This window comes from Leuresthes tenuis, unplaced genomic scaffold, assembly GCF_036924035.1.
Source record: "Leuresthes tenuis unplaced genomic scaffold, fLeuTen1.0.hap1 SCAF_6, whole genome shotgun sequence".
Taxonomy (NCBI): domain Eukaryota; kingdom Metazoa; phylum Chordata; class Actinopteri; order Atheriniformes; family Atherinopsidae; genus Leuresthes; species Leuresthes tenuis.
Window position 1 is genome coordinate 8,188,657 of NW_027325360.1, and position 19,527 is coordinate 8,208,183.

The 19,527-nt window shown below is 38.8% G+C and overlaps 3 protein-coding genes across 5 annotated transcripts in view; 1 reads left to right on the plus strand and 2 right to left on the minus strand.

Annotated features, from left to right (window-relative positions):
* Nucleotides 1–19,527, minus strand: part of hspb8 (heat shock protein b8) — a 480,000-nt gene that overhangs the window by 303,501 nt on the left and 156,972 nt on the right. The gene's annotated exons all lie outside the window — the stretch shown is intronic.
* The window catches only part of ksr2 (kinase suppressor of ras 2), a 116,636-nt gene that overhangs the window by 30,553 nt on the left and 66,556 nt on the right, over nt 1–19,527 (plus strand). The window lies entirely within an intron of this gene.
* Nucleotides 1–19,527, minus strand: part of fbxo21 (F-box protein 21) — a 286,959-nt gene that overhangs the window by 29,305 nt on the left and 238,127 nt on the right. The gene's annotated exons all lie outside the window — the stretch shown is intronic.

Here is a 19,527-nt window from a genome sequence, read left to right on the forward strand (position 1 = left end):
ACTCACTTCACCAGGCTTTTGTTGACCCCATTCCATTTTTGTTTGTTGCTGCCATCAAAATCAATTTTTTATGAGATTGTAAATGCTTTTTAAACATTTGACATGTTTTATATGTTACGTTGTGAATAAGATATCAGTTTATGAAATATGCAAATCATTTCATTGTGCCTTTCTTACATTTCACACAGTGTCTCCATCTTTTTGCATCGATGTTGTGCTTTTAAATATACCGTTTATACCTTTACCAAAACTTAATTTACCATCTACCCATTTAATTCAGTATATTTCAATATTTTAGCTCTTGAGATGAATTCCTCCTTGATTGAAACTATTAACTAGAATGTCTCTAATAACATACACAGTTGCATTGTGTATGGTTGGAAGGCAGATGAAGAAGCTGCATGGCTCTTGGTTGTGCCAGTTAGTTTATTTTTTAATTAAGTGTCTCAAAAACAGTATCAGTGGTCAGTCACTTTTAGCAGATGGACTGCCTGAAGCAAACATTGAGCGATTCTGACCACCTTCTCTTTGCCCTGTACAAGGTCTCACTCCAATTTTCTACCTGATCCTAGTTGCTCAGAAAGAAAGTTCGGATCTTACCTTCCTTTTTAACTGTTTTACGACAATATAATCTTACACCACACCCCAATCAGATAAGTCCCGAGGAGGACATCATTGCTCGTAAAGACCCAGTTGCCTGTCGGTAGAGATAAGGGGCGTTCGGGCTGAGTTCCTGACTGGCCATCTCTATGTCTGGTGTTATGTTGATCAGATTGGACCATGAACAGGGTCCGCTATTGCAAGCTAATCAGGAACCAGAGTCAGCCTCAGGAGAGCTGCACTCATTTTGATAATGCCATTAGATGTCGGTGCCCTATCACTGCTACAATATAATATATAATATTGATATTTGGGAGTTGTCCTCTGCTTGTACTATGGCCATCTGGATTATATGTGGTTTGTGCCTGGTGGGAGACAGAACCACTTCTACACATGTCGGTGGGGATTGGTGTGTGTATGTGCATCTGTGACCAGTGGATCGTACCTGCGGTGAATAGGCTCAAATGGCATTAGAGAATTGATTACCGGTCCCTGAGCGCTGATAGACTGCAGACTGCATGTTGAGCCTGTCTAATCAATGGCCTGTGTTTGCCTGGAAATGTAGCATCTCATTGAGACAAGGCAGATCTGCTGGCTTCTCTGATAGCCCTGTATCTCTGTTAATACATCATAATTGGTTGGAAAATGGCGCTGGCAAGCAACGGGGTGGTTGCTCAGTTCTGGCATGAGGCTCTTGTACTTGTTTGTATCTGTGTGTATACAAGGGAACTGGCTTCAATGCAAAGTTGGCATCTGTTTTCTTTTCTTCATGTAAATACCTCAAGACTGGAAATCTAATTACAAGTTGATATTTTCTTTCGTCCTGCATCAAGATTTCTTATTTCTTCTAAGTAGGTTTTTCACTTACTGGCTTTGAATGAAATATTTTTGCAAACACTTTAGCATCATACAACATTTAACTTGCCTGCTTTATAGATTTACCGTCTTCTGTCCATACCACTAATATTGCCACTTATAGCTAAAGTTTGGATTTTAATAAGCTCACAATGCTCCCTTTGTCCTCATTTTCCTGTGCTTAATTGCCTGGCTCTGTGGCCAGGACACAATAACCGTGGATTACCTTCTGACCCCAAAAAGCACTTTTCTCCATTTATCTTAATGAGATATAGCTTCATATCTCATTATCGCTGCATAATAGACCACAGCTCAATGTGAGAAAACTACTCAGCATATGTTGTTGAAGGAGAACTGAAGTTTGAGTTTGCCAGTGACACTTCTGTAAATGGCACTTCAGCATGTAAAAATGTAAAAACTCTCTCTTGCCATTATTCTTATTAAACATTCAAGTGCGACCAAGGATAGAGGAGAGATAAACTGTTGCTAAACTGCTGCAAGCGTGAATTTGACGTATTTGTAAAACTTTTTCTCTTCTTGCGTACGTCATGGTGACCATAATTTGAAAGCTAAGATCATGTAGCAATGTTGTTTCCACTTTACAATGCCTCCTCTGTTTGCTTTCAGAGCATCTTTATTGGGCTGTTTCAATTTCAATAAATTCAATTTTCAGCTGCACAAGATGGGACTCAGAAACTTGTCTTTCTGCAATCATCATCTGAAAATCATCTCTGGTTATGGTTGCTTTTATTTTTTTTTTCTTTATTGCAAAACTCTGCAAAAGCACTGGTCTGCCTTGTGAGGACCCTCGCCTTTTGCTTTATAGCTCTGTGATTCCTGGTTTAATGTGTTTGTCTCTAAGATAATGTGTTTTCCTTTCAGTTGCAGTGAACCTCAGAATGGTTTCAACCACCGTCCCATAGAAATAATGAGCAAATTGCATCCTCACCGATGTGCTCAGTATTATCTAATCCAAAAAAGTCTCACCCTGAGATGAAACAGCTATCAATCTTGCGAGTCGTAATGGACAAGAGGAGCAAACTTCCATCTGTGTGGTGAAATTGGAATCTTTTTTTTTTACCACCTGTCAAGAGCATGTCCAAAAATATTCACTTGTGCTTCAGAGCTGATTCGCTCCTTTGTCTCCTGATAGAGATATTAGGTTCTGCTTTTCTCACTGAATGCTCCACTGGCTTTACTGCCATTTTCAAATGGGTAGGTATGCTAGTTTTTGGCTTCATTTGGTTTTATAAGTGATTTAGCAGAAAACTCTACGGAGACTCAGATGATGAATATATATCATGTGAATTGTACACATTCTCGGATCCTCTATTGAGACTAAACATTAATCAGCAAGGACAGTTAATGAGAAAGAATAAATGCTTTTAAATACAATTTAGCTATGCTTCTGCCAGAGATTGATTTTGAATAGCACAGATAAACAATGGTTCCTGTTAGGAGAGGAGTCATACCAGAAGTCCTTTTAGAGATCATAGACAAAAACGTGATATTGGGTCTTTCAATTTTAATCTGTCTTTAGGATAAATATGTATATTAAATGTATAAAAATGTATGTTTTTTTGTTATACTTTCACACTGTGTAGAAATTCATACATGTGGAGCGCATCTCTGCAGATTTCTTTATGACTGTTTAGAAGCACATTGTTTTGGTTCCTATGGTAATAACTCAGGCTGATAGATACGATGTAAAAATAGATCTTCTGGCATGACTTGAACAAATAGCAAAATCTTGCCAATAAGTAGGGTGTGAAATTGTTTGCAAGTTTGCAAGTAGTTGTGTCATTTCTTTGTACTGTAGGAAGTCTTTTCTTTTTGTTACATCACTATTGAAAACTTTGCTTGTTTTGTAACAGCAAACATTTGTTTTTTTGTTTTCTTTCTGTGCGTTAAAACTAATACTCCTAGTCAACAATTCAGAATATTCATTGTTTCAGCAAAAAAAAAAGAGAAAAAAGCATGAGCCTGAAGCTGTTTGAAGAGGGGGTGGTATTATACAGTCACCCCTCTTGTTTGCAAGTGTACATTCTACATCACTCTGCTATGACAACACCACTGCATATTCCTTACCCTATAATTAATGGGATGATACAAGCATGAAACAGAATACGCTGAGTCCGGGGGGCGGAGGAAACAGTGATTAGTTGAAAATGGTGTGGGTCATTCAGTGTACGAACAACAACAATAAACATACATATCCATCAGGAGACTACTGGACGCATTCATATACCAATTTAAAATTCCAGTGTGTATAAGACGATCTAATGTGAAAAATGCTAAATGAGCTTAATAACTATGTTTTCCTTAGTATGTAATTGAGTGAAAATTAGAATGATTGTGTTTTTATTATATTGCACCAAAGTTACTCTATCCCAAAGAAAAAACTGCTCCGGAACGATTCGATGTTTGAGAGGTAGAAATAGAAATAGTTTTTTAACGTGAACTGTTTTACATAAAAAAAAAAAACGAGTGTATTGGATAGCCAGTATCACTTAAACTTAAATTCTGGGAGCACAATGCCAACTTTCATTTTGCTTATGTTGCAGCCTTTCTATCTCTCTCCTTCTGCCGTCTTTTTTTTTCAGCATCTCTCCAGCTCTCGTGCTCTCTCCATGCCCTTTTCAAAGCAGAGAGGCTCTTTGGGCTAGAGTGTCAATTAATGAACCTCGTTGTCTATGTTAATGAGTAGTAATATGTGCTCGTGGAAAAGGCCAAGTGAGTTTTCAGTCTGTCACTGTCCCACTTGGCACGTCACACCAAGTTCGCTCTGGAAAGTGGGCGTTTTTGTTTTTCCACCACCTCTTGTCTTGCCTTCCCCCAGAAGGAATGGTAATATCATATAGTTAATGCCACCTTATGAGACTTTCACAGCTTTTTGAATGTTAAGCACTTTCTTATTGAATTGGATGTTTGCTAATAAATCACATGGTGCCGGGGGATGATATGATTCACCCTCTGCTTCTCTCAGGGTAATTCTACCACGCAACACTCAGGGGAAGCAAATTTGCATTCCTTCCATGACTAATTTAGCTGTTTGCTTTCACAGGGATCATGTACACATCATATATTTCTCTACCCCTTTCCATTCCCCTTTCGCTCTCTATTTCCTTCTCTTTTCTGACTTCACCCCTCTCATTATGCCTTTCCTTTGAGAACTTGTCAACGTGTTAATTTACAGTCGTTCGTAATTTGTAGATTCTTTTTATGTATTTTGTTTTATCTGGGTTGCAAACGAACTGGGGATGAAGTTGTGATGACTCAGTGTTTAACATCATAGAAAAATAATTCAGCAAAAGAGGCAAAGAGGTGATATATACCTACAGTTACACCTCAATTTAACATAATTTTACATCTGAACAGATGTGTTGTCATGCCAACATACTTTTTTTGCCAGAGGTTTAGGACAGGAGCAGAGCAAAGTAAGACCAGATGAGCATTTTTCGTTATTTATTATGCAGTAGCAAAATCTTGAGAGTGGCGAAAGAGGCAAACATTGCTCTGTTAAAATATTTATGTAATGGTACAATGCTTGACAACTCAAATAGACAATAGCTTTGGTCACACACAGGGAACTAATGAGCTAACCTTGGAGCTCCAGCTACGCTCACTGGACGATGTCAGATAATTCTGTCAACTTGGTGAGATGGATGGATTTAAAGTCTTGACCCAAGCAAAAACAGATTCAGCCCAACTGGAGATAGAGAAGTGAACTCTGGTGCTGTCATTTGGTGTTTGTTACTGAAAAAATGGCAGTGGATTCTTTGAGTCCTGTGGTAAGGACCTCTATAGATCAGACTTGTTACAGCACAATCAGATTGGAACCTGTGGAATTTTGAGGCCCAGTGAACACATTAGGTTCTTTCTCATGTACATTGAGCTGCTTCTGTTCGGTCTTTGCATAGTGGGGTGGGGGGCGCAAGAAGAGGTTGCTGCCATCAGTGTGTGCTGTTGATGTTAGGATGTTTGGTCTGTAACCATTTTCAAATGGATGGTACATGTGACAACCAAGGTAAATCTGATTTATTTCCCACTTCCCAGTGTTTTTTTTTACCACATTTGATTCTACATCTCATGGTCAAATGGGACCTCTGCTACGTACAGTGAAACATCAGAGGATAGAATGTATCAGTGGGCTTGATCATCTCAGCCAACGCAGACTTTGTTCACTGTTGTCATGAGTACTTCGCTTTAATGTCTACCAACTGTGAGGAAAAAGCTCGAAACAGACCGGTTCAGACAGTATCCAGGTAGACTTATTAGAAAATATGGCTGTATGGCAGGTTTGGGCCAAAAAGTGAAAATAAACTTTTTGTCTAATATGAAAATAACTTAGCGAAACATTACATGCACCCAGCTGTTATTACCTGTCCCCTTCTTTTGGTTTCCAGCTTTAAAACAGCTACCCACCATGATATGCAGCGCCTCTTATGTCCTGACTTTCAGTAAATATTAAATATTCCCTAAATATTTCTATGAACATTTAGTCGTGCCTGCAATGCTTAGGGTGCTCCTCAGACTAAGCCTAATCCATAACAATATATTTTGGAAGAGACATTACTATACAGTCTATTTTTACTGGAGAGGTTTGGTTTACCCTGCTTTGAGCTTCAAAGTGACTTGCCATTTAGATTGAATTACGGTATTCATATTTTGTGTTAAAAGTAATTTTTGGAACAAAGTCATACGCAAGTCAGAACCAAGCAACTCAAAATCTCGCCATAATATATTGATACTGGTAATTTTACAAGCAAGCTCATACTGTGTGTTTAGCTGGGTTCTCTTATGTATTGCGCTGAACAAGGAAACACTCTAAGGTCGCCCGTTAAGCTAAACTCCTCAAATGTGGCAACAACTGCCACGCTGTGATGTTACTAATCGACTTTCAGTTGATTATGACCACACCCATATCCTTATGAAGCAGATAAACTGGAGTATAATGAGTTCATACATCATGAAGTAAAAAACTTATACAAAGTTTATCTGGTGAGTCAATGAATCATTTAATTGTTAAGAGAGAAGCAAGTTACATTTTGTGAAAGTTGTTATCCTTTGAAGTCAATTTAAACCAGCTGGTAATTTCACCCTTACTTGGTAATATTTGGAGGTCTAAATTTCATAAAGATAGCAGGTTATGTTGGTGCCATCTGGTGACATTCCCTTTCCTAATCCTTCATTCTAAACTGTGATTGATCAATCTTTTTTGAAACAGCTGTCAGTGAGCACATCATCAGAGTGGATGGTTTAGAGGTTTTGAGGCACGCTAATCTCGTAAAGCATTTTAAAGCTGAAGGGAAGTTTCTATAGTTATCTGCAGTTCAGTAGATGGTGGTTTAAAATAGGACCGTTTTACACCGTTGACCAGAACTATGCTTGAGCTGTCCAATATGGGATTAGACAGACATTTGATGAAAACGCTGAAGCTACACCAGAGAGCATCTGAAATTCCCAAATGCTACAAAACTTACCACAAATTACAGGGTTGACTAACATGACTATCACTGCTGCGGCTGAGCTTTGTCTCATGGACCATTTTGTAATTTGTGGCCATGCTTATTGCCTGTCACTGGTTAGAAGAAAAACTCAGGCAATCCACTGATAAACCCAGGACACACACATCGTCACATTAACCAGCGACCTCTGACCCTGGAGAATTATTGCTCCCACATGTTCTACTGCGTGGGACATTTCACTGTGCACTTGAGTCTACTCCACAAAGCCATGCATGTGGAACAGTATGTGTATGTGTGAAAAAAACTGGAGGACGTTTTTCTCTGTGGACGAAAGCTCATCCATGTTAATCAGGATTTTGGCCCCTTTGCCATTAATGATAATTTAGGTTAGAGGGGATGTCAACACCAGCCCGTTAGCAGCCAGACGCTGCCACCCCTACATTCTATCCATTCACACATATATCGGCTGTAATGAGTGCTCATCCCTTCCTCCCTGGTCGCCAGAGAGATTGGAGTCATGATTATGAATTTATATGAGTGTTTAGGAGTAGAGGTTAGCCCAAATGCCACAGTTGCCGGTGGAGAATGGATTTATAGGGCTGATGGTTTTCCTGCAGTCATTTGTGAATGAGTGGGAACTTTTTGGGGCGGATAACAGCATTCGAGTGGGTGATGAGAAGTTATCCTTAAAAGTTGTGTGATTCTTTCTAAGAAGAAAAAAACTGAATCTGTGACAAATTACCATCTCTAGAAGGATTTATGGCATTTACACTGTGCTCAAGGCATTTATTCGATTTTGTGGAAATCTTGTTTTGCCTTTGATTTAATTGTAAAAAGTTTCCTGACATGATCGTTAAAGTTTCATTTCAGTCTGTGTTAGGGAAAGATGGAAAATGATGCCAAATATTAGCCCAACAGATAGAAAGCAAAGTAGTACGAGCCAAATTGACTGCTGTTGTCTGATTTATTTAAAGGTAAGAGTATGGCTGTTTTACTGCCCAACAACCATCAAGGCAGTTATTACGATCGTTCATCATTCCAGCCATCAAGTGGAGGCTTTCATCTCAGCATTTCTCTCTGATGTTCATGTTGCAGCAGATAATATCAGCTCCAGCTCCCATGTCGTCCCTGACCCCCTCCTTAATTTTAGGCTCGCTGTCATTTACTGCTCAGCCTGTGCTTCAAAACTACCACTTAAACTGCACAGATGTGGGTCAGATCGCTGTTCTCACATCCAGCAGTGTTGCTTTAATGCTTGGATTAGAGAGTTAAAGGTTTGAGTAATGGCCTCATTTTGACTGAATGGAGCAAATAAATTCAGATTCAATTGAATGCAGGGAAAAATGTGCCCAGTACAAGCGTGCACACTCATTGACCTGCTGGCGTGCTTGAGACAGATAAGAGGAGGAAGCTGGATTATGATAAAACCCCAACATTTTGAAACGCTCTGACAAAAAGTTGTCTTCTGGAAACAAACAATTCAGCTCAAAATTCAGCTGAAAATAAAGAAAGCAACACATTTATAAACATTTAGCCTTATTACTGGCGGATAGGGCCACAGGAAGAGCAAATAAGCAGTCAATAGAAGGTTTCTAAACACATGAACAAATGAAACTGTATTAACTTAGTTGCCAGTTGATGACCAAAAAGGGAGGAAATTTGAATAATATATCAAGAGAAGGAAGAGTTATGAACAAAGGCCTTAACCGGGGGAAAAAACATTGTATCTGTTCTTCTGCATTTGGTTCAAAATGGTCATGTTTTCCATCTCTGGAAGCACAAAATGTTTATTCTATGTTACCCCTTAATGATGATCACCCGGTAAATCGCAATTGCTGTTCATACTTAAAGTTCCATTATATCAATTCGTCATTAGCAGAATTTGTGGCTGTGGGTCAGGTAGAAGATGGGTCATACACTTAATTGCTGGGTTTTGCAGCTCAATCATGCCCCCACGCAGAAAAGTATTTAGGAGGGACATCCAACTCCAAGTTACTTATGATGTTGGTCATAAACACTCCATCACAGCTCTGCAATCGTCAGGTTGTGGGTGGAAATGAGTGGCAAAAAATATTAATGGGCAATGTAAGGGCAGAACTTAATGCTGATATTATTTATTACAAACTTTTTTTTTTTGTTAAAAGCAGAGTCTATCTTTAAATGTAATACTTAATACAGTCAAAGCACTGGATTATAGCTAGCAAAAACCCTACCAGGGTCCAGGCCAACAGATCTGTTTGTTCCACTGAGATTTGTGACATGAAAACGCAATTTCTCAGCTGAAAAATAATCTGTTCACGTTTTGTAAAATAGCGTCATGGATGAGACATGGATGCTATCGTTGAGTTGTTTTTCAGTGTGCTGTGACAGAGAAATTTTAAAAAGAGGTGCTCTCTTTTTTGAGGCATGAAAAAAAAAAAAACTGCAAAACTGCTCTGGTAAAACATTATCATTTACTAATGAAACTTCATACTAACATTTCAGCCCTCCTGGGCCTTGGTCAGAGTATTATCAAGTCAAGGGATAATCTTAAGTATATGTAGATTTTCATATTTATCTTTATTTCACTTTTGTTTAACCAGGAGAAACTGACATATAAGTGTTAATTACAACAGTACACCCATACATTCCCATGTAACAATATACATACAGTATGGATAAAGTACAGAGAGTCAACAAAGTGCATACACTGAAACTGAAGAACATAAAAATATCAATCAGTGAAGGTCAAACTGGGGCAGTTTATAGTCAGCTAAATCATTTGTAGTCAGATGTTTCTGCTTCCAAATTACTTACAGTTGTTTTGAATTAGATTTGTTTAATGAAAACCGGTTCCCTCAGATTCAGTTGTTTTTGCAGCTGATCTCAAAAAACACCCTTTTCTCAGTTCAGTTTGGGCTTAAGGGTTGGTTAGAATGAATTAGTCTATAGTGTGAAGACAACTTGCTATATGTTTTTGAGTGTAGTTGCTCAGAAGATGGTCTGGGAGCAAACCAAGATCATTTAAGACGATGGGAGGTAAAATCAGAATATCCAATCTGAGCATACAATGTACAATTATGAGTAAGGGTCTTAACGTTTGTGATAAACCTCAGACCTCCGTGAAAGACTTATCTAAAGCATGTACGCATTGTAAAGGTGCATGTATGCAAACATCTCTGCAATCCAGCACAGACATGGAGAGTGATGGATTTCTTCCTGCATTACCTCGTACACATAATAAAATGTATAAAAAAAGGACTTTTGTCCCTAGTATTTGGAGCTTGTCATGACATCATGGCTGTAATTTTTTCCCCAAAGTATAAGGGTGAGTAAATATTTCACCTTTGATCATGTTGTTCAATTTGGGCACAACCTCTGCACTTATAACATACGTCGCCTTTGGTCTGGGACGGCACAGAACTGCACAGTTTATGCCGGGCTTTAGTGGTGGCAATGTCAGGAGTTAAAAGCAGAGTGATACGACTTTAAAGTTCTGGCGTTGAGAAATAACTTCCCTTATGAGGTCCAGGTATGTTCCCTTTTTTCAGTCCAATGAATTATTGGAGCTTTACTCAAATGTTTGTTGTCCTGCCTTGTACTGAATCCTCTGGAGATGCGTTATCATAAGTATCAGTTTTTTAGAGTTTAACTACGTGAATTTCCATAGCCCAGATAGTACTCAGCTGTATAACAACATAATTTGCTGGATATGTTGGTTTCTTTGCAGTATGTGTGTGTGGGGCATGCATTATTCAACTTATTGTAATGGAATATGTATATATGGCAGGTCTCTCCCACTCAGCCTCTCTGGAGTTTCATCATAACACCGTTGATGAAAGAACATTGTTGTCCCCTCTCAGGCCACAGATTTGCCTGGGCTTTTTATCTTGCACGCTTGCTTAGACAGAAGTCTATCTCATGGTTAAACAGAATTACCCCAAATACTTACACACACTTTACTTGATAGGATTGTTGCAGCCCTGTGGTGGTTAGCACCATCACCTCACAGCGAGAGGGTACCAACTCCCTGCTGGGGCCTTTCTATGTGGAGTTTGCATGTTCTCCCTGTGTATGCGTGGGTTCTCTCCGGGTACTCCGGCTCCCCCCACAGTCCAAAAACATGCATGTTAGGTTAATTGGTGTCTCTAAAATTGTCCTTAGGAGTGAGTGTGAGTGTGTGTGGTTGTTTGTTGTCTCTGTGTGGCCCTGTGATGGACTGGCGACGTGTCCAGGTTGTACCCCCGGTGCTGGTATAGACCCCCCGCAATTAAGCGGGTATAGTTAATGGATGGATGGATGTTGCAGCCCTGGCTTTTGCTGTGACAAAACTCTAAGAGACACTAAAGAAGCAACATTTAGGATTCAAGGCTAAAACAACATGAAATAGCCGTTTGTCAGCAAGTGATGGTGCCAACAACAACTGTGATAATCTTTTACACATGCAGAGACAAAGAATCTTGGGAAATGAGTTTGTTCTTTAGAGGCTTTGGAGATGAAAGGTTCTTTAATTCTGTTTCAAATACCGTAGCAGCAATTGAGGTAAAGTTGGGCACGAAGAATAACTCATCATTGTATAAACAAGTTTTGGCTTCCAGACTATTTTTAGCTCTGAAGAATCATTAATCACCGTTTTGTCATTCTTACTCATGCTACCTGTTCAATACAGACTGTTTTAAAGAATCAAACAATGTCTTTGAAGGACATTGTCTCCAAGTGCCAAATATTTTTGATTGACAACAAAATGGTGCCGGTAGAAACACACTATTGTTGAAACCTGGGGAAAAAACACAAAAAAAGTTTTTGAAGCGTTCTCATTCTAAAGATTCACAGCTGGAGTTGGGGTTATTGGGGTTATTTAAACCTGACAATGTGAAATCATAAACCCAATACTATGTCTGAATCTAATTCTAATGAAGAACTTCGATGCTATGATGTCAACACTCCCATCTCCCTGCCTGGGTTTTAGACTGTGGCTTATTGATGTGAGATCAAATAGTACACAGAGGACCTGGAGACAGGTATTTTATTCAGAACAAAGTGATTGTGTGGTTTAGATTAGATTACATTAGACTGAACCACACTAACCTCTCACAGACACCTTTTGTCAGTCAAACTTTTTTCACTTAGAAAAGTCAGAATACAGAAATACCACAAAGAACCCATTTGCCTAGACTTGGCCCTAGGGAGGACCGCCCTGGCGAGTTATGGAGATTAATTGCGGAAATGAGCTCCCAACATCAGAAATGTGTTGTGTTTTGGGTATCTGGGCTGACCTCTAATGGGTTTCTCACATTGTAACATTCATGTGGAGCTCAGAGAAGACTGCTCCTCCACATTAAAAGAAGTCAAGAGGTGATTGGCATCTGTTAAGAATGTTTTTAAGTAGAGGGCCTTAGAACAGGAGGGTTTTTCATGTCTCAACAGCCCTCCATCCTCCATCCTCAGACCTTCTAATTAAGATTACCCACAATCAGTTTTGACCAAAGTGGATCAAATCTGTTGAAATATTAGCATTTTCGTTAAATTTAATCGACAGCATAGAACCCAGACACGGTACATTTAATTTACAAAGCGATAAGATAAGAGGCCAAAACCAGTTTCGGGATTTTCTACAAGTCCCCATACAAGTTTTCTTGGACCAATAAGGTAAGTACAGTAGAGTTCATTGAACTCTATTCTGGAAAACAGCTATTGTTTTTCTTTAATCAAGCAGATAACAAATCAGTATGGAAGACACAAACAAGCGTTCCTCATTCCTATCATTTGTTCATGCTCATACATTCTGAAAAAACATGTCACAACCTGCATTCCTGTCAGCTTGTATCTTCTCTGCCCCGTCTCCACTGTCTCAAACCACTGATCTATCTCATGTAGATTATCTCTCCGTCCCCCTCTTATTTTCTGTCCCTCACACCGGCTTGCTCTCGCTTTCAGTCCCTTGTTTCTGTCCTTCTTGCTTTGCCTTCAGTGCCTTCCTGTCCCTTTAGCTTCGTGTTCACTGTTCAGTCCATCACACACACCCATTTCGAATCCCCACCGAGAGCCCTGTTCCTCCCCTGGCCTCTGACAGTGTACTGAATGAACACGTATGACAGTAGGAGATGCACAGAGTTAAAGAGAAGATAACATGTGAAGGAAAGAGGGAGAGCACTTTTTGTTTCCTACCTGTGCGTTATCATGCATCTTTCTCAAAAGGTGATCTTTCTGAGACATCAACAGCACTCTCAGAAAGGCCTCTCACTGTGTCCATGAGACATTTTTATTTAAAGATGGTGTTTCATGGTTACATATTCACCATGTTTGTATTTAGTGCCTGCTTTTACAGGCAACAAACTGAATCCCTCTTTGATGCTTTGACCTTCTAGCTGCTGTCTTCATATTTAGGGTATGTAAAATAGAAAAATATATGATATCAAATGGTCGGAGTGTAATGTCTGATAGATTTGAAACAGTCTAGATAATTCTAGAGGTAAAAACATCTGGTGATAAACTGAAGCTTAACATTTGAAATTTTGGTAATTTTCGTTTCTCAAAATAACGTTGTGTACATGCAGATGGCATGTAGTTCATTCCTACACTTTGACAAATACTAACAATGAAGAGTCACAGCTCACCACTGTTCTCTCTTCAGCATGAGTTTGGCTAACCTGGAGATATTATTTACCACCTGTTTGATTGTTTGACAGTTTGTATTTTACCCCGCCTGGCATATTTTTAGCAATGCTCTTGAATTCCCAGAGCATACGCTTTTGGAACACCTGGTGACATGAGATTATAAACTCTGGGAGACAACAATGCATGCTGCCAAATCATATCAGTCTACACCAATTATCAAGCAGACTGTCTCATACTGCAAAGAGAACTACAACTATATCAAAATATATTTCAGAGAAATAATATCTAAATCACTGCATATTACACATATATGTGTGTAAATCTATATTTGCAATTTTCCAAAATAAATTGAGAACAAGTATTACTAATCATTCAGTAACGTCGAATTCCCTTTAAACTACAACTGTCGCTGGTTTAACAACACAGCATTAGGACACCTCTTAAAAAGCTGATCTGCCAGACTGACAGCTTTTATTCAACGGAAGCTCGATGCCGCAGACTTCTGAAAAGCAGCAGCACCTGCTTTGGCTGAAACTGCTCAAAGGGCTCTGTGTAATTCTCAGCTGTAATCATTATTCTAGCCAACTTTATTTAATTTTTTTCTACCAACTTTATTAAAGCAGCACAGAGCAGTGGCTGCGAGAGATATTGTTCCACAGTTCCATTTGCATAAAAAGCAACAGAGTGCCATGAGGGTCTCTGCAGAGCTCTCTTGCATGTTTCAGATGTAAAAAGTGGAGGTATGTGGACTTCTGCAAGTGATTTATTCAACAAGATAGGCACAAGTGTTAATTAGACAGAGAAGATGAATTGCAGTATCACAGGGTTATTGTAGAGATATGCCATTTGTGTAGTGAGCAACTGCTAGATAGTTAGGCTTACAATATTCATGACCCTGCCTTTTTATAATCCTCCTGATGTGGCAGAACGTACAGGGAAAGTGTCATTGAAGGATCACTGCTCTCCTGCTCTCACCTCTGTCCTTGATCAAATGAAACTTTTACTTGAAAGTGTCACTGTAATTAGTGTCTCTGCAAGTGTGGGAAAAGTGGATGTGGAGAGAGTGGGTGGATGAATGCGTATGTGCATGAATGTCAGGCTCTTATTTTTTCTGTTGCTTGCTCATTGTGAAGTGCAAATCTCATCCTTCTGAAGTGTAAACCATCAAGGAAATACAAAATAAAGTTTCCATCCCACATTATGGGGTTTGCGAAACCAGAAATCAAAGAATGACAGAGTTTCAATGTTGATGGATGTTGTTCTTGTGTACAAAAGTTGTTTATTTTTTGTACTCTGCACACTTCACAATGAGCAGGATTCCTGTCATTTTTTAAAATAGGGCTGATGACATAATGCATATGAAACTCGAACAGTTCATCAGCTGTGCTAAAATAGATGCAGTTTACCTGTCAGAGACTACAGCACATCATACAATTATGTAATTGGAGGGAACACAATATCTTACCAGATACCAGCTAATGAACAAGTACTACAGCGTAACACAAAAGGGAAATATAAACTAAAGCTGTGGAAAAACCTGCGTGAGACACTGAAAAAAAAAAAATTCCTGTTAACTGAACACAGAAGACCTGAAGGGAGTAAAGGACCTAAAAATATTCCCTGAAATGTGACACAAACATGCACTGATTTCCATTTGAGAGTGATGCATCATGATGTTCACTTCTAGACTACATCAAAGGACAACTCGACTATTCACACCTATGCTGATTTCTCTTGACACTTGGGAAGTCACCCACCTCCCTCATCTTCTGTCTTTTATGTATTTTTTAAGTTTATTTTTGCTTGAACTTTTCATATGCTGAGTAGAAAGTCTGAATAGAGGCTTTAACAACTGCAGAGCTGAAAGTCCCCTGCCCGACCCCTCTCTGCCTGCCTTCACCAACAGCAGCGTTTTCATAACCCAAAAGTGGGAATCCTCTGCCTTCTCTACATTCATTTTCCCTTTTCCCTCACTGCGCATCCACAAATTATTCGGGGAGAGGATAAAGGCATGCATGCAGGGAGATGAATGGTTTCATTTCGATTCAAACTGTATAAAGTGGGCTAATCAGAATAGCTGACAAAAGCTCTATGACGGAGAAGCGATAACCTGCAGGCTGCTTCCTTATTGCAGGAGATGGGAGTGAAGTGCTGGGCTGGTTTAGAGGTCTAATTGCATGACTCAGTAAAGGGAGTGGAGGACATAGGAGGAAGAATTCTTTTGCGAGCACTTTATGACTTTCACTTTGCATAATAAGTCAGAACTCTTGACATAGAAAAAACTGTTATGGTTTTTGTAAGTTTTTCACCTGTTGCTTTCAGGATTGAGTGCATTTGGCCATCAAACATTGGCCCTTATATCTTCTCATCCATTAAGCTGCTTTTGTTTCTGTTGTTGATTTTGAGATGTACTACTTGTTTATGGATCCTCTCTACAGGAGTTTATGTTTCTTGTTTTTCTGGCACATTTTCTATGCACTGTTCTGACCTCTATCACTGTTTTTCTTGTTTGCAGGAGTCTGTGCATTGCTCATTCATCCTTTTACAGAAGTAGGAATCTGATGTTGCTCAACTTGATGACAAAGCTATGGAATGCATTGTGAGCTTTGAGGATGTGGTCTGATAATAATATAATGAATTTTATAAGAAATTTAACCAAAAAAGACTACTGAGAAGTCAGGAACAACTTTAACTTACCAGTAGGCCACTGATCTGACCAATGATAAGCCGACTCTAGTAGCTGATAGTTCAGTTCCTCAACAGAACATAACACGTTGTGGCTAAATTGTTAGCCTTAATTTTCCCCTTCTTCTGTTTAGAACAGAACAGTATAAAATATTTTTTTTCAGTAGGATGGCTTAACACAAATAAAATTCATGTTTATATATTTCAGTGTTACCTTTCATTTCTGTCATATTTTATCCATTGTTTATTGCAGAATAATCTGCATGAATCAGCCACAAAATCTTAAAAAAAAAATCTCAAGAATAATATAATTCAGCGCAGCACTGCAAACAGTAGCAGTTAAAAACAAACAGTGCAGCTCCTCTTTAAAAACAGTAGACTGTAATCAAGGCTGCCTTTTGCAAAATAATGCTATATATGTATTGCTAAATAGCCTTTATGTTATGTTACCTTGCAGCACTTTTTTGTGATCTCGCAGTAGGTGTAGTGTTACCTTGATAAACACTTTGAGAAGCAACAAAAACCTTTACAAAAAACAGTTTCTTTAATACAATTTTAAAAGGATGTTTAGTTCTGCTTGAAAGCCTCAAGTGGCCATTGATGGAACTGCCGCTGTTGGCGCACCAGCATTAGCTTCTTTTTTTTTAGCCCTGAAGGCTCGAGTTTAGTATTAACTACAGAGTGAGTCAGTTCATTCTCAGATGAACAATTCTAAGCAATAAGTCCTCACTTTTAGAGGTGCTGGTTCTCCAGCTCACTCACTGACCCCTGCTGAGGCCGGTTGAGACAGTCTGCCGCTTTCATCATGACTAGAGCCATGGGATAGCTGTCACTGTGACCGAGGCTGCAGGCGTGTTTGTTCTTTGGTTGTTAAGTTCATGGCAGTGATACAAGTTTGTAAGATTGACTTCACACAGCAGCCGCAGTGTGTGTTCACAGTGTGGGTTTTGCTGTCCGAACATTGTATTTAAATTGCTGTAGGTTATTCCTCAGTTTCTGAGGTGTTGTCATCTGTCATATAGGAATAGCGGGAGGTTCAAATGGCTCTAAATCTTGATACATGTGTGGCACAGCTTGTATCACAGCAGCAATAGCGTAAACTCAAATGATAAACATATCAACGTGCAGTTCAACCTCGACAGCCAGGCAGAGCTGCTGCAGCTGTGTTCACAATAAGAAGCTGGACATTGTTGAAGATCAGCCTTTTAAATGAGCAATGAGCACTAAATTCATCATGTTAAGTGTCACATCATCTGACCTTTATGTAGTATTAACTTCCACTGGCAGTATATTGACTGTATATCACTGTAACTTGACTGGACAACACTTTAATATTAAGAGTAAGTGTAAACCATATTGTTAATGGATGCCTCACCTCCTCTCGAGATATATTCATAATAAAAAGCCTTTTAAAAAAAGGTTTAGTCTGTCTTTCTCTTGGGGGACCTGGCTTGACTGAGCCTAACATTGTAGTCCTGGGATAATTGGTATCACAAAGCCAGTTATCAACTGTCTCCCTTAAATCTGACTCATTCTATGACGCTATGGGGTTGTTCATCTGTTGGAGAAGAGAACTCTTGATAACAAGTAAGATCATTACATCCATGTATTTAACATTTCAAATAGAGTATGAAGTTGTTAAGGCTGTATAGGTTATAAGCCCACCAACCATTCTATGTCCCGCTCTACCATTTGGTATTTTTCAGTGTCTATACTGTGTCTTACAAAATTTAGTAAACTTCCCTAAACTATCACTACCATTCAGTTTTGCTCAAAGAGAGAGTATGTTGATCCAAAAGTTTTTCAAATATGAATACTTTTACCATAAAGTGTCATTCTAACCATTTAATAAAAATGTTTAGTTTTAGTAAATTTATTCAGTAGTGCAGCATACATTTTGCTCTTGTGACTCCTGATAAGCAAAATATTATTAAAAAGTTAAAAGTAAACCAAACTTAGATGAGAAGAACTCGTGGATATAAATAAGTTGATGGCTCTATGTGATTGAAAATTTGCATTTATAACCGACGGAGAGCTAATTAACAGTGTGTGGATTATGTTTCTAATGAAGGACAATGGAGGTTGTACTTTTCATTTCCAATTATAACCACAAAGTCACCTCCTGTTATCCTGAGCTGCAGTGATTTAATAGATTCTAATGTATTTAGGATCCTGGAGGAATGATGACTCTATTTTTCATTTTCCAGTGGTTTGAGTGGAGATGTGCAGGTTTTGATCTGATTCTCTGAAGTTAACCTTTGCTGGAACAGGTTGGCTATGCAGCATACGTTACCATGACAATCCCCTTCTATTAACTGTGCCAGCTTTGCGATACAGAAAAACACGAATAAATACCCAAGACAGCCGGATAATCCACTAATCTCGCTTCATAGAACAGGCCCCTGGCTTCACTGCTGCTCTTGTTTTGATCCCAAAAGATAATAAATAAGTAAATAAGTGGCGAGAACAGTCTGAACTGTAACACAACAGACGTACTGCCGTCAACTTTCATGTTTCTCTTGGCAATGAGTCCAAGATATGTCACAGTTCACTTGGTCCAGAATTACCTCACTACCGCGATGATCTGGGGAGTGAGCAGCTTTAATGACTGAACTATTATATCCAAGCTTGTGCTTGATTTGAAAAAAAAAAAGCCTATTCTGGTCAGTTATGGGAGTACTGCCACAATCAAAGTTGATGAGAGTCAAAACAACAACAGAAAAAAAGATCCATAACTCTCTGTGATTTTTAAAAAAACATTTGAATCTGTTTTCTGTTGATTTCTTTTGTAACGATGATTATTTGATTGAGCTTGTGGTTACTGCACAACAACTTGCCCCTCAGGGACAGAAAAATACATAGTTAATCCTTGATCTAAATGTACAAAAGGGCTTCCCATTAGTCTGTTTTGCAGGGTGCTCTTAATCACATTGCTACAGCAATTTTTTGTCGATGCACTTTTGTGGCTTTGTCTTTGCTTGCTTTGTTCTTTAGAATGAATTTTATGCCCCTTCAGGAGTTAGAGGGAGAGAATACTAATGATTGGTCGTGGTAGAAGCAAAAAATGTTTACCCTAAAAGCAGTCATATATAGTACTCAAGTATATGGACTGCTCTGGGTGGAGAAATAGCAAACATGACATCTCCTACAGTCAAGTAGAAAAAAAAGTAGATCCTTAAATTCTTAGATGTTATGTGTCAAGATGACATTCATAATTATCTGATCCTTAGCCAGTCTAGAAATTAGTTAAATACAAACCCTGATCAACAACATGTGACAAATTACACCGTGTCATTACTTGTTTAAAAAAATAAGTGTATTT